Source organism: Apis mellifera, linkage group LG11 (genome assembly GCF_003254395.2).
Source record: "Apis mellifera strain DH4 linkage group LG11, Amel_HAv3.1, whole genome shotgun sequence".
Taxonomy (NCBI): Eukaryota; Metazoa; Arthropoda; class Insecta; order Hymenoptera; family Apidae; genus Apis; species Apis mellifera.
In genome coordinates, this window is record NC_037648.1 from 1673669 (window position 1) to 1689315 (window position 15647).

The 15647-nt window shown below is 30.8% G+C and overlaps 1 protein-coding gene across 8 annotated transcripts in view; it reads right to left on the minus strand.

Moving 5' to 3' along the window:
• LOC410299 (ankyrin repeat domain-containing protein SOWAHB) overlaps positions 1 to 15647 on the minus strand; it is a 178032-nt gene that overhangs the window by 152653 nt on the left and 9732 nt on the right. The window lies entirely within an intron of this gene.

Below are 15647 nucleotides of genomic sequence, written 5' to 3' on the forward strand. Positions count from 1 at the left end.
GACCTGATTTATTCCCCTAATGGGCACGGTTCGCGCATTCATTTCGTTTCGTGGCGGTCGCTGCGGAGGAGGAGGAGGAAGGAGGGGGAGAGGAGGGCCGATTCCACGGCGGGGCTTCCTCGTACTGGCGGTGACAGGAAAACTCTCGCCGGGATGATTCAGCGTTCCGTTCCGGCGACGCCTCCCCGACTCGGCCACCATAATGCCCTATACACCTATATACCACCCATCCACCTACCTAAACGCCATTCCCATCGCCCGTTATCGTCCGGGATCATAATCCAAGGTTTAACCCACCACCTCCTCCCCGTCCCCCCTCCATCCGGAATCGGACGAAATCGCGCCCAAGTGCAGACCGCTGTTTGAGGCGCAAACCTTCTATATATGTATATATATATGTATATAGGGTGTCCGGAAATTAACGAAGAAGAAAGATTTGAATTTGCCGCCATTTTTGCATCGAGTTGTCGGCAAGCAAAAAGGAAAAGAAAATGGGAGAAGAAATGGAAAAAGAAAAAGAAAAGGAAAAAGAAGGGAAGTGGAAAAGAAAAAGAAAAAGAAAAGTGGAAAAAGAACAGTTTGACAGCAAAAAGAAAAAGAAAATGGGAAAAGAAATGGAAAAAGAAAAAGAAAAGGAAAAAGAAAAAGAAAAAGAAAAAGAAAAGTGGAAAAAGAACAGTTTGACAGCAAAAAGAAAAAGAAAATGGGAAAAGAAATGGAAAAAGAAAAAGAAAAGGAAAAAGAAAAAGAAAAAGAAAAAGAAAAGTGGAAAAAGAACAGTTTGACAGCAAAAAGAAAAAGAAAATGGGAAAAGAAATGGAAAAAGAAAAAGAAAAGGAAAAAGAAAAAGAAAAAGAAAAAGAAATGGAAAAAGAAAAAGAAAAGGAAAAAGAAGGGAAGTGGAAAAGAAAAAGAAAAAGAAAAGTGGAAAAAGAACAGTTTGACAGCAAAAAGAAAAAGAAAATGGGAAAAGAAATGGAAAAAGAAAAAGAAAAGGAAAAAGAAGGGAAGTGGAAAAGAAAAAGAAAAAGAAAAGTGGAAAAAGAACAGTTTGACAGCAAAAAGAAAAAGAAAATGGGAAAAGAAATGGAAAAAGAAAAAGAAAAGGAAAAAGAAAAAGAAAAAGAAAAAGAAAAGTGGAAAAAGAACAGTTTGACAGCAAAAAGAAAAAGAAAATGAGAAAAGAAATGGAAAAAGAAAAAGAAAAGGAAAAAGAAAAAGAAAAGGAAAAGAAAAGGAAAAAGAAAAAGAAAAGGAAAAGGAAAAAGAAAAAGAAAAGGAAAAAGAAAAGTGGAAAAAGAACAGTTTGACAGTTCGAGAGTTTAGGGTTAGTAAAAATGGAGCGTTATAACAATATAACGTGTCTTCCTTTGTTATTGAAGGATATTTTAAAAATGATGAAAGTTTGATGAAGCAGATTTTCATTGCCTCTATGACTTCGTTAATCGGCAAAATTGCCGCGTTTGGGGTTTTTTCGGAGAACCCACGTTTGAGATTGGCGAGGAACGAATGCACGTGTCATCGTTTGGTGCGTGGATTTTGGGCAGGAGACGTCGTAGGATCGTATTTTTTTGAGAAGGAGACGATAACACGATTCTTTCTATCGAAATTGGTTTTAATAAGACGGTGCCACGTGCCGTGCAGTCAATGAAATTTCCTGTACTCTCTCGTTTATATCTGCGATTCAACGCCATCAGATTTCTTCTTATGGAGTTATTCAAAGATCCACGTCAACAATCCTACAACGCGTGCATTGCAAGAGGAAATTAAACGCTGCGAAATCAACGAAATTCAAATTCAAAAGCCACAATATCTAAAAACTCTCTTTCCTATTTAATCCAAATCTCGCCTAAATTTTGGACACCCTTTATACAGGCATTGGATGGGCCAAAGTGGAGTGGTGTTGCCATATGAGAAAATAGCCGATTTTTCGCTTCGAATTGATAGAAGACTAAGAGACTAAGAGAGATTGGGGAAAAATAATTTTTTATTTTTTATCAATGATTTAATCATATCAAAATTTTCAAAATCTTATTCCTATCGAGAATCTTTTTCCTTTTTCTCATTACATACACATGGAGAAGGATGGATTGATATAATCGATCCATTGGAATATTTTTCTTTTCATCCAGATTCGAGGGAGGGATTTGTTGGACAAGGATGATATAATCAATCCATTGGAATATTTTTCTTTTCATCCAGATTCGAGGGAGGGATTTGTTGGACAAGGATGATATAATCAATCCATTGGAATATTTTTCTTTTCATCCAGATTCGAGGGAGGGATTTGTTGGACAAGGAGGATGATATAATCGATCCATCGGAATATTTTTCTTTTCATCCAGATTCGAGGGAGGGATTTGTTGGACAAGGAGGATGATATAATCGATCCATTGGATTGGAATATTTTTCTTTTCATCCAGATTCGAGGGAGGGATTTGTTGGACAAGGATGATATAATCAATCCATTGGAATATTTTTCATCCAGATTCGAGGGAGGGATTTGTTGGACAAGGAGGATGATATAATCAATCCATTGGAATATTTTTCTTTTCATCCAGATTCGAGGGAGGGATTTGTTGGACAAGGATGATATAATCAATCCATTGGAATATTTTTCATCCAGATTCGAGGGAGGGATTTGTTGGACAAGGAGGATGATATAATCAATCCATTGGATTGGAATATTTTTCTTTTCATCCAGATTCGAGGGAGGGATTTGTTGGACAAGGAGGATGATATAATCGATCCATTGGAATATTTTTCTTTTCATCCAGATTCGAGGGAGGGATTTGTTGGACAAGGAGGATGATATAATCGATCCATCGGAATATTTTTCTTTTCATCCAGATTCGAGGGAGGGATTTGTTGGACAAGGATGATATAATCAATCCATTGGAATATTTTTCATCCAGATTCGAGGGAGGGATTTGTTGGACAAGGAGGATGATATAATCAATCCATTGGAATATTTTTCTTTTCATCCAGATTCGAGGGAGGGATTTGTTGGACAAGGATGATATAATCAATCCATTGGAATATTTTTCATCCAGATTCGAGGGAGGGATTTGTTGGACAAGGAGGATGATATAATCAATCCATTGGATTGGAATATTTTTCTTTTCATCCAGATTCGAGGGAGGGATTTGTTGGACAAGGAGGATGATATAATCGATCCATTGGAATATTTTTCTTTTCATCCAGATTCGAGGGAGGGATTTGTTGGACAAGGAGGATGATATAATCGATCCATCGGAATATTTTTCTTTTCATCCAGATTCGAGGGAGGGATTTGTTGGACAAGGATGATATAATCAATCCATTGGAATATTTTTCATCCAGATTCGAGGGAGGGATTTGTTGGACAAGGAGGATGATATAATCAATCCATTGGAATATTTTTCTTTTCATCCAGATTCGAGGGAGGGATTTGTTGGACAAGGAGGATGATATAATCGATCCATTGGATTGGAATATTTTTCTTTTCATCCAGATTCGAGGGAGGGATTTGTTGGACAAGGATGATATAATCAATCCATTGGAATATTTTTCATCCAGATTCGAGGGAGGGATTTGTTGGACAAGGATGATATAATCAATCCATCGGAATATTTTTCTTTTCATCCAGATTCGAGGGAGGGATTTGTTGGACAAGGAGGACGATATAATCAATCCATTGGAATATTTTTCTTTTCATCCAGATTCGAGGGAGGGATTTGTTGGACAAGGAGGATGATATAATCAATCCATTGGAATATTTTTCTTTTCATCCAGATTCGAGGGAGGGATTTGTTGGACAAGGAGGATGATATAATCAATCCATTGGATCGGAATATTTTTCTTTTCATCGAGATTCGGGGGAGGGATTTGTTGGACAAGGAGGATGATATAATCAATCCATTGGATCGGAATATTTTTCTTTTCATCCAGATTCGAGGGAGGGATTTGTTGGACAAGGAGGATGATATAATCGATCCATTGGAATATTTTTCTTTTCATCAGGGGAGGGATTTGTTGGACAAGGAGGATGATATAATCAATCCATTGGATTGGAATATTTTTCTTTTCATAAGGGGAGGGATTTATTGGACAAGAGGGGGGAGCATCGAATTACAACACGGGGAAATTCCGGATTATTGGAGTTGCGGCGGTATAATTCATAACCGCGGGGGTAGGGTAGGCGGCTCGTATTTTCGCGGACCGGCAACGTCGAATTTGGTCCGGATGGAGAACATGGCGCATCGACGCTGCCCGCCCACTCCTCCCTCCCTCTATCCTCGCGTACAACCCTCTTCTCCTCGCTCTCTCCTCGCGTTGACAGGATTATATTCGTACGTGCGTCCCGTCGTGTTCCCGTTGGAGGCACTGGCTCTGGTGGCCGCAATACGCGTCGCGCGATCATATTCCCGCCGACTAATAAATTTGGCCGGCCCGCGCCGAATATCATCCGTACGAGTGTCGTCGCTCGATCGCCGCTCTGCCCTCCCCCCTCCTCTTCGCGCTCGCTTCGATTCGCCGTTCCGCAACGTCACAGTTGTTTCGAGGTGTTGTTAGCCGAGGCAACGTTGGCGATTGTATGTTTAGTATGTTCGTTAATTGAGAGATCGAGAGGAGGGAAAATATTTCGATTTTCGATGAGATTTCTTCCGAGTGAGATTAAAATAAGGGGATTTGTTTGGGATTTGGTATGGATTGGGAAAAAAGGGGGAGAAGAAGGAAGTGGAAGATTACTGAAAGATGAAATTATGCGCATCGATGATCGTGATCGATCTGATTGAAATTTTAAAATTGTTGGTATTTGGTATCGATTTGAAAAAAAAAAAAAGGATAGAAAGATTTTATACGATTATGCGCATCGATGGTGATCGATCTAATTAAAATTCTAATATTGTTGGTATTTGGTATCGATTTAAAAAAAAAAAGAATAGAAAGATTGCTTGCGATTATGCGCATCGATGGTGATTGATCTAATTAAAATTTTAATATTGTCGGTATTTAGTATCGATTTAAAAAAAAAAAAAGAGAAGAAGAAGAAATTGGAAGTTTCCATGCGATTATGCGCATTGATTGTGGAAAAAATTTTCTCAATTTTTTTTTTTTAATCTATTTAATTAAAATTCTAAAATTGTCGATATTTAAGTTATTTAAAAAAAGAAGAAGAAGAAGAAATTGAAAAATTCTATAGAAAAGATTATACACATCAATGATGAAAACAATTTTTCTCGATTTTTTTTTTTTAATCTATTTAATTAAAATTCTAAAATTGTCGATATTTAAGTTATTTAAATAAAGAAGAAGAAGAAGAAATTGAAAGATTCTATAGAAAAGATTATACACATCAATGATGAAAACAATTTTTCTCGATTTTTTTAAATCTAATTAATTAAAATTCTAAAATTGTCAGTATTTAGTATCGATTTAAAAAAAAAAGGAGAAGAAGAAGAAGAAATTGAAAGATTCCTTGCGATTATGCACATCGATCGATTATGGTGATCGATTTAATTAAAATTCTAAAATCGGTATTTGGTATCGATAAAAAAAAAAAAAAAGGAGAAGAAGAAGAAGAAGGAGAAATTGAAAGATTCCATGCACATTGATGATGAAAACAATTTTTCTCGATTTTTTTTTTTTTAATCTATTTAATTAAAATTCTAAAATTGTTATGATATTTAGTATCGATTTAAAAAAAAAAAAAAAGAAGAAATTCCATACGATTATGAGCATTAATTATGGAAAAAATTTTCTCGATTCTTTTTCTGATCGATCTGATTGAAATTTTAAAATTGTCGATATTTAGTATCGATTTAAAAAAAAAAGGAGAAGAAAAAGAAGAAGAAGAAATTGAAAGATTCCATACAATTATATACATCGATTATAGAAAAAATTTTCTCAATTTTTTTTTAATCTATTTAATTAAAATTCTAAAATTGTTGATATTTAGTATCGATTTAAAAAAAAAAAGGACAAGAAATTGAAAGATATGCGATATACGATTATGCGCATCAATGATGAAAACAATTTTTCTCGATTTTTTTTCTGATCGATTTGATTGAAATTTTAAAATTGTCGATATTTAATATCGATTTAAAAAAAAGAAGAACACGAAAAAGAAATTGAAAAATTCTATGCGATTATGCATATCGATGGTGATCGATCTAATTAAAATTCTAAAATTTAGTATCGATTTAAAAAAAAGAAGAAGAAGAAGAAGAAATTGAAAGATTCCATGCGATTATTGAAAAAAATTTTGTAATTTTTCTTCGATTAATTAATTAATTGGAACTTATGGAGAATTTATTAAATTTATTATAACTGGAAATCGAGATGTAATGGTAAATAATTTAAACTGATATTTACTTCGTTTTGTTATTTATATACAGTAATGTTTCTGCGTTGTTAAAATTTTGGAATTTTTCTATTTCTTTTTTTTTTTTTAAGAATATTAAATATGGATAATTTTACGTAGAAATTTTAAATTAGTTATTCCATTTCTTTTTTTTTGCATCGATGAAAAATTTTTGTAATTTCTCTTCGATTATTGGAAAAAAAAAATGTTATTATCGATACTGTTTTGAAAAGATAATAAATAGTTTAAAATAATATTTGCTTCATTTTCTTATTTATTACGATGATGTTTCTGCGTATTGAAATTTTTTGGAAATCTCTCGATTGTTTATTTCTTGTTTATTTTAATTTTACGTAGAATCAACCGATTAATTACGCATGCGCGTGTTATTCCATTTTTTGAATTTCTCATCGATCGTGGAAAAAAATTTGTAAAATAAAAAAAGTTTAAAACGATGATATTATTTACTTCATTTTGTTATTTATACGTTAAAATTGTTTTTTAGAAATCTTTCAATTGTTATTCCTTTTTTTTTCTCTCTCTCTTTTCTTAATTGAACACCGATAATTTTACCTAGAATTTATTCGATTAATTACGTATGCACGTACGTACGCACGGTGTTATGTATTCCGAGTTTCGCCATCTTTTGACCAATATAAATATTCATTTACCACGAAAATTAAAAATTTAGATGGATTCTTTATCTCTTTGATGTTCTCTCGAATCGAGCATTTTTTTTCCCCCCCCACCGAGAGAGAATTTCGCAATTTAAACTTAACACCCGTTTCAATCGATTTATTAATCCAACTCGACTCGGAGTACATTTCCAACAAATGCAAATATAAGAATTTAATCGAGATTTAATCGAAAACATACGTAACAACTGGCAATAACTTTATCCAATAAACGAATCGAATGATTAAAAATTCATTCCCACCCCCACCATTCTACCTTATGTAAGAATACTACCCCTTAAAAATGAAATAAAATCCTCGATACACTTCTTATATAATATACAATTTTTGTCAATAATGAAATCGAATAATTAAAAATTCATCCTCACCACTCATCTTCCTCATAAAAATATCATCCCTTTAAAATAAAATAAAATCCTCAATACATAAAATCCTTTATACAATATACAATTTTCGTCAATAATGAAATCGAATAATTAAAAATTAATTTCCACCCCCACCATTCATCTTCCTCATAAAAATATCATCCCTTTAAAATAAAATAAAATCTAAAATACACTTCTTATATAATATACAATTTTTGTCAATAACGAAATCCATTCCCATAACTCTCCCTTATATAAAAATATCACCTCTTAAAAATAAAATAAAATCCTCAATATACTTCTTATATAATATATAATTTTTGTCAATAACGAAACGAATCGTAATTAAAAATTCATTTCCATCCTCATCACTCATCTTCCTCATAAAAATATCATCCCTTTAAAATAAAATAAAATCCTCAATACATAAAATCCCTTATATAATAAAAAATTTTCGTCAATAATGAAATCGAATAATAAAAAATTAATTTCCACCCTCACTCTCCCTTATAAAAATATCATCCCTTTAAAATAAAATAAAATCTAAAATACACTTCTTATATAATATATAATTTTTGTCAATAACGAAATCATAATTAAAAATTCATTTCCACCCCCGTAACTCTCCCTTATATAAAAATATCACCCCTTAAAAATAAAATAAAATCCTCAATACAATACAGAATTTTTGTCAATAACGAAATCATAATTAAAAATTCATTTCCACCCCCACCACTCATCTTATATAAAAATATTACCTCTTAAAAATAAAATAAAATCCTCAATACACTACTTATATAATACACAATTTTTGTCAATAACGAAACGAATCGTAATTAAAAATTCATTTCCATCCTCACCACTCATCTTATATAAAAATATCACCCCTTTAAAATAAAATAAAATCCTCAATATACACCTTATGTAATACACAATTTTCGTCAATAATGAAACGAATCGTAATTAAAAATTCATTTCCATCCTCACCACTCATCTTCCTCATAAAAATATCATCCCTTTAAAATAAAATAAAATCCTCAATACATAAAATCCTTTATACAATATACAATTTTCGTCAATAATGAAATCGAGTAATTAAAAATTAATTTCCACCCTCACACTCCCTTATAAAAATATCATCCCTTTAAAATAAAATAAAATCTAAAATACATTTCTTATATAATATATAATTTTTGTCAATAACGAAATCGAATAATTAAAAATTCATTTCTACCCCCATCATTCTCCCTTATATCATCCCTTAAAAATAAAATAAAATCCTCAATACAATACAGAATTTTTGTCAATAACGAAATCGTAATTAAAAATTTATTTCCATCCTTCCACTATTCTCTCTTATAATATATAAAAATATCATCCCTTTAAAATAAAATAAAATCCTCAATATACCCCTTATACAATAATGAAATCGAAAAATTTTTATCAATAACGAAATCGTAATTAAAAATTCATTTTCACCCCCACTATTCTCCCTTATAATATATAAAAATATCATTCCTTTAAAATAAAATAAAATCCTCAATACACCCCTTATACAATATCCAATTTCCGTCAATAATGAAATCGAATAATTAAAAATTCATTTCCACCCCCACCATTCTACCTTATATATCATAATATCATAATCATAATATCATAATATCATAAATATCATAAAAATATCAAAAATAAAATAAAATCCTCAATACATTCCTTATGTAATACAATTTTCGTCAATAACGAAATTGAATAATTAAAAATTAATTTCCACCCTCCTTTATATAAAAATATCATCCCTTTAAAATAAAATAAAATCCAAAATATACCCCTTATATAATACACAATTTTCGTCAATAATGAAATCGTGATTAAAAATTTCACCCACTCTCCTTTATAAAAATATCACCCCTTAAAAATAAAATCCTCAACACACCCCTTATATAATACACAATTTTCGTCAATAACGAATTAATCGTAATTAAAAATTCATTTCCATCCCCTTCTCCTCTCTCCCTTATAAAAATATCATTCGTTATGTAATACACAATTTTCGTCAATAACGAAATCGAATAATTAAAAAATTCATTCCCACCCCCATCATTCTCCCTTATATAAAAATATCATCCCTTAAAAATAAAATAAAATCTTCAACACACCCCTTACGTAATACAGAATTTTCATCAATTTTCAAAAAAAGAAAAAAAAAAAAAAGAAAAAAGGCTGATCAGCTTAACCACCCCCCCGTCCTCCACCCCATAATTTCATCTCCTAACGAGTTTATCGCATCCTCTTTAACGTTATTAACACGGGCTAACGAACTGGAAGTGCCGAGTCACAGGCGGGTTCCTCGGGCTGCCCCCCCACCACGGGGCCCGGGGAATACGCCGCTATCCTTGCTCCTTTCCTCTCCCCTCCCCTCCCACGTGCGCGCCGCGCCGCGCCGCGCTGTGTGTACACGGTCAGGTGTTTGTAAGTGCGGGACGAGAGGCAGTGTTACGTGTATAAGGTGGGATAAAGGTACGTATAGGTAGAGGAGAGGCTGGCCGCCTGTCTGCACGGCCCTGATACCCCAGTCTCTCGGCTAATTCCGAGGTGTAATCTGCGGGTACCATCTCAATGGATTAGCATATAGATAGCGAGGTGGGCCGTGAGTATATATATATATATATATATATATATATATATATACATATATATATAGGTTAGGAGGAGGGGATAGGGAAAGGACGTTGGCCATGTCCGTTTTGCTCTCGTGTCCAAAGGACGTAAGGGGGTCAGTTGGCGACGCGACACCCCCGCAATTGCCCAGAACGAACCCCCAAAGCGTGGCGAGCATCGAACATCGTTTTGAGGGTAATCGATTAATCGGAAGAAATTTACTCCTTTCTCTATCTTTCGATTCTTTCTCATCTGAATTTCCATGTTGAGAGCATTTATAATAATAATAATAATAGATTTAGACAAGATTTAACGTTCGACAAACGTGTGTATATATATATATATATTTTTTATATATATATATAATTTTATATATATATATATATATAAAATTTAAGTAAAAGTGAAGAAGGAGATGATATATATATATATATAGTAAAATTTAAGTAAAAGTGGAGGAGGAGATGAGATATACATATATATATATATATATATATATATATTGTAAAATTTAACTGAAAGTAGAGGAGAAGATAAAGATGGAAATGTTCGAATTGGACAAGAGATAGCCCAAGTATATATATATATACAGTAAAATTTAAGTAAAAGTGAATGGAAGTATTTGAATTGGAGCAAGAGATGATCAAAAAAAAAAAATATATATATATATATATATATATATATACAGTAAAATTTAAGTAAAAGTGAATGGAAGTATTTGAATTGGAGCAAGAGATGATCAAAAAAAAAAAAAAAAAAATATATATATATATATATACACACAGTAACATCCATTCATTTTTACTTAAATTTTACTTATATATATATATACAGTAAATAATACAATATATATAAAACAAAAATTTGTATATAATAAAATGATGATTCAAATATATATACACAGTCTCCATTCACTTTTACTTAAATTTTATTTAAGTATATATATTACATACAATAAATAATACAATATATATATAACAAAAATATATATACAGTAAAATTTAACTAAAAATGAAGGAGAAGATGAATGGCAAAAAAATAATCGTTTGCAAATTTTTCTTTCTATCTAAATTTGAATATGAAATTGAATATATTTGACAAACATGTATATTTATTTATATATACAGTAAAATTTAACTTTTAAAATGAAGGAGGAGATGAGAATGGAGAAAAATGTTCGAATTGGACAAGAAATGGCCCAAATATATATATATATATATACAAAAATTTAACTAATGCTTTAATTATACAGTAAAATTTATTTAAAAAAAAAAAGCAGAAGATGAAAATAATCGTTCGAATTTTTCAAATTTTCTTTCCTATCTAAATTTTTCATCTTATCTTTATGAATTTTCTATCTCAATAAATTTGAATATAACATTGAATATATTCGACAAATGTGTATATATACAGTGAAATTTAAGTAAAAGTGGAGGAGAAGATGAGGATGGAGATATTCCAATGTGATTTCAATAAATTTGAATATATAATTGAATATTTGACAAATGTGTACATGTATATATATATATATCTACAGTAAAATTTAAGTAAAACTGAAAGAGAAGATGAAATATATATATATATATAGTAAAATTTAACTAAAAATAGAGGAGATAAAGATAGAAGTGTTTGAATTGGAGCAAGAAATGACCCAAATATATATATACATATATAGTAACCTTCATTACTTTAACTTTTACTTAAATTTTATTTAAATATATATATATATATATATACAGTATAATTTAATTAAAAGTGAAGAAGAAGATGAATAGCAAAATATATATATACAGTAAAATTTAAATAAAAGTGAACAAAGAGATGAGGATGGAGATATTCCAATGTGATTTCAATAAATTTGAATATATAATTGAGTATTTGACATGTATTTGGATGTGTATATATATATATATATATATATAGTAAAATTTAACTAAAAATAGAGGAGATAAGGATGGAAGTGTTTGAATTGGGACAAGAAATGAGCCAAATATATATATACAGTAACCTTCATTACTTTACTTAAATTTTACTTAAATTTATATATATATATACAGTAAATAATATAATATATATATAGAAAAAATATATATATACAGTAAAATTTAATTAAAAGTGAAGGAGAAGATGAATATCAAAATATATATTATTTACTGTATATGTATATTTAAATAAAATTTAAGTAAAAGTGAAGAAGGAAATGAGGATGGAGATATTCTAATGTAATTTCAATAAATTTGAATATATAATTGAATATTCAACAAATGTGTGTATATATATACAGTAAATAATACAACATTTAAATTTTACTTAAATATATATACATATACAGTAAATAATACAATATATATAAAATTTAACTAAAAATGAAGAAGATGAATGGCAAAAAAATAATCGTTTCTCGAATTTTCCTTTCTATCTAAATTCTAATATAAAATTGAATATGTTCGACAAGTATATACATATATAATAATAATAAAATTTAGCAAAAAGTGATGGAGGTGTTCGAATTGGAGGGAAGAGATGGCGGTTGACGGGAAGTGTGATCGGCACGAATGGCGGTTACGAATGGGACGGGGGTGGAGGAGCGCAGCGTTATACGGGGATATTTGGCTGGAGGTGATTTCGGTCGCGAGGTAATTTGTGCTCACAGCGGGGCTGAGCAAACACGCGCGGCGGGGGTGCCTCGAAAAATTAAATAACTCGATGACTGGTCACATTCTCGGCCGGCCACGCGTGTACGAATACACGCGTACGCGTACACACGGCGGAGGAAACCATTGAAACGAAGAAAGAAGGTCCGCGAAGGTAGGCCGCCTTCTATAGGCGGTTGAATGACGTGGCTCGACGCTCTCCCTCTCTCTCTCTCTCTCTCTCACACACGTCTTTCCTATCCCACCGCGCTGTGCACGGCGAACGCGTCCTCCTCGTTGAGGACACATCTATCCTTGTATCTCTTTTACAATTGTTTCTATATCCGATTCAAATTCGTTCTGGCACAGTAAGCGCTAAGAACACTCTTGTCGAGTCTAACATCTCTTCCTTTTGATTGAAGAGTTAGAGAAGAATGATTAAACAATTCATCTTTGAGCAATTATAACTTCTATCTATTTATATATTTTATATCTTTTAGAATTGTTGTGTATATTGTTCCCAAATCACTAATAGATTGTGAAAGATTCTTGTCAAGTCTAACATCTCTTCTTCTATTCTTTTTCAATTGAAAAGTTATAGAAGAGTAATTAAATAATAATCTGTTTAACACTTTGAACAATTTTTTTTGTAATTCTTCTTTATTGAATTACATATTTTGATTCAAATACTTCTCCAATTGTCAAATCAGATAATGAGCAACAGATAATGATTAAAGACTCTTGTCAAGTCTAACATCTCTTCTTTTAATTAAAAAGTTACAGAAGATCTGATACTTTGAGCAACTAATTTCCATTTTTCATATATTTTATATCTTTTAATCCTCTGTATATTGAATTATATATAACTTTGATTCGAATCCTTCTCTAAATCAATAATAGATAGTGATGAAAGACTCTTATCAAATCTATTTATCTATTTATATATTTTGTATCTTTTATCGAATTACATGTAACTTTGATTCAAATCATTCTCCAATTCAAATCATTAACAGATAGTGATCAATGAAAGATTCTTATCAAGTTTAACATCTCTTTCTTTAATTGAAAAGTTACAGAAGAATAATTAAATCTATCTAATAAAATAATCTATCTAATATTTTGAACAATTTCTTTTATAATTCTTTTTTATTGAATTAACTTTGATTCAAATTGTCAAGTTTAACATCTTTTTCTTTAATTGAAAAGTTAAAAAAAAATAATTAAATAATAATCTACTTAATATTTTGAACAATTTTTGTCTATTTGTTTTATAATTCTTCTTTATTGAATTACATATAACTTTGATTCAAATCATTAAGATCTAGTGATTAATGAAAGACTCTTGTCTAACATCTCTTCCTTTGAAATTGAAAAGTTAGAATAATTAAATAGTAATCTATCTAATACTTTGAACAATTTCCATATCTATTTCTTTTATAATTCTTCTTTATTGAATTATATATGAGTTTTGATTCAAATTGTCAACATCTCTTTCTTTCAAAAGTTCTTTGAAAAGTTATAAAAGAATACTTAATAATAATCTATCTAATATTTTGAACAATTCCCATCTATCTATTTTTTTTTATAATTCTTCTTTATTGAATTAACTTTGATTCAAATTATCAAATCTAACATCTCTTCTTTTCAATTGAAAAGTTACAAAGAATATTTAATAATAATCTATCTAATACTTTGAACAATTCCCATCTATCTATTTTTTTTATAATTCTTCTTTATTAAATTAACTTTGATTCAAATTGTCAAATCTAACATCTCTTCTTTTCAATTGAAAAGTTACAAAGAATATTTAATAATAATCTATTTAATATTTTAAACAATTTCTATCTACTTATATCTTCTATAATTCTTCTTTATAGAATTAACTTTGATTCAAATCATTCTCCAACCGTCAAATCATTAATATAGTGATAGTGATTAATGAAAAGTTACAAAAGAATAATTAAATAATAATCTATCCAATATTTTGGACAATATTTATCTATTTCTTTTATAATTCTTCTTTATTGAATTACATGTAACTTTGATTCAAATCATTAACAGATGGTGATTAATGAAAGATTCTTGTCAAGTCTATCTCTTCCTTTCAATTGAAAAGTTACAAAAGAATAATCAAATAATGATCTATCTAATACTTTGAACAATATCTATTTCTTTTATAATTCTTCTTTATTGAATTAACTTTGATTCAAATCATTCTCCAACCGTCAAATCATTAACATAGTGATAGTGATTAACGAAAAGTTACAAAAGAATAATTAAATAATAATCTCTCCAATATTTTGAACAATTTCCATCTATTCATAATCTCTCATAACCTTTATTGAATTACACATTTTGTTTCAAATCTAACCTCAAATAAAAATCACTATCAATACACTCTAAAAGTGTATTAATTTCTCCTTAATCAAATCCAACCTCCCCTAACAATAACTTTTTCAAGAAAATAATCTTGGATAAATGAAAAACAACAACGTACGAATATACAACACTGATATCCCATCTATCCAAGAAAATTACAAGACACCAAAAACACACAACACATATATATACACATATATAAAACAATCTGAGAGGAGAGAACGATTAGATCGTACTACTACACAGTTTGCACAGTTCACCCTGTACATCACCCCGGGGAGAAGTAAGCGAAGGCAGAGGAGAAGCCTTCGAAAAGGGCCCGAAGAGCGACGAGCGCCGGCCTCCTGCGGACTTATGAATACAAATAGCCGCTCACTGCGCGACTCAGATTCCCGATAAGAGAGTGCACTCCCGGCTTACCACCGACTAGCATAAAGTACGAGCTTAGGCCCCTTGTCCCAGCCACGGAGAGAAAGAGAGAGAGACCCGCCACCACCACCGTTTAACGGGAGATTATCCTTGGAAAGATTCGCATCGGACACGATATCGTCCTTGTATCGGCCGAGAGGAC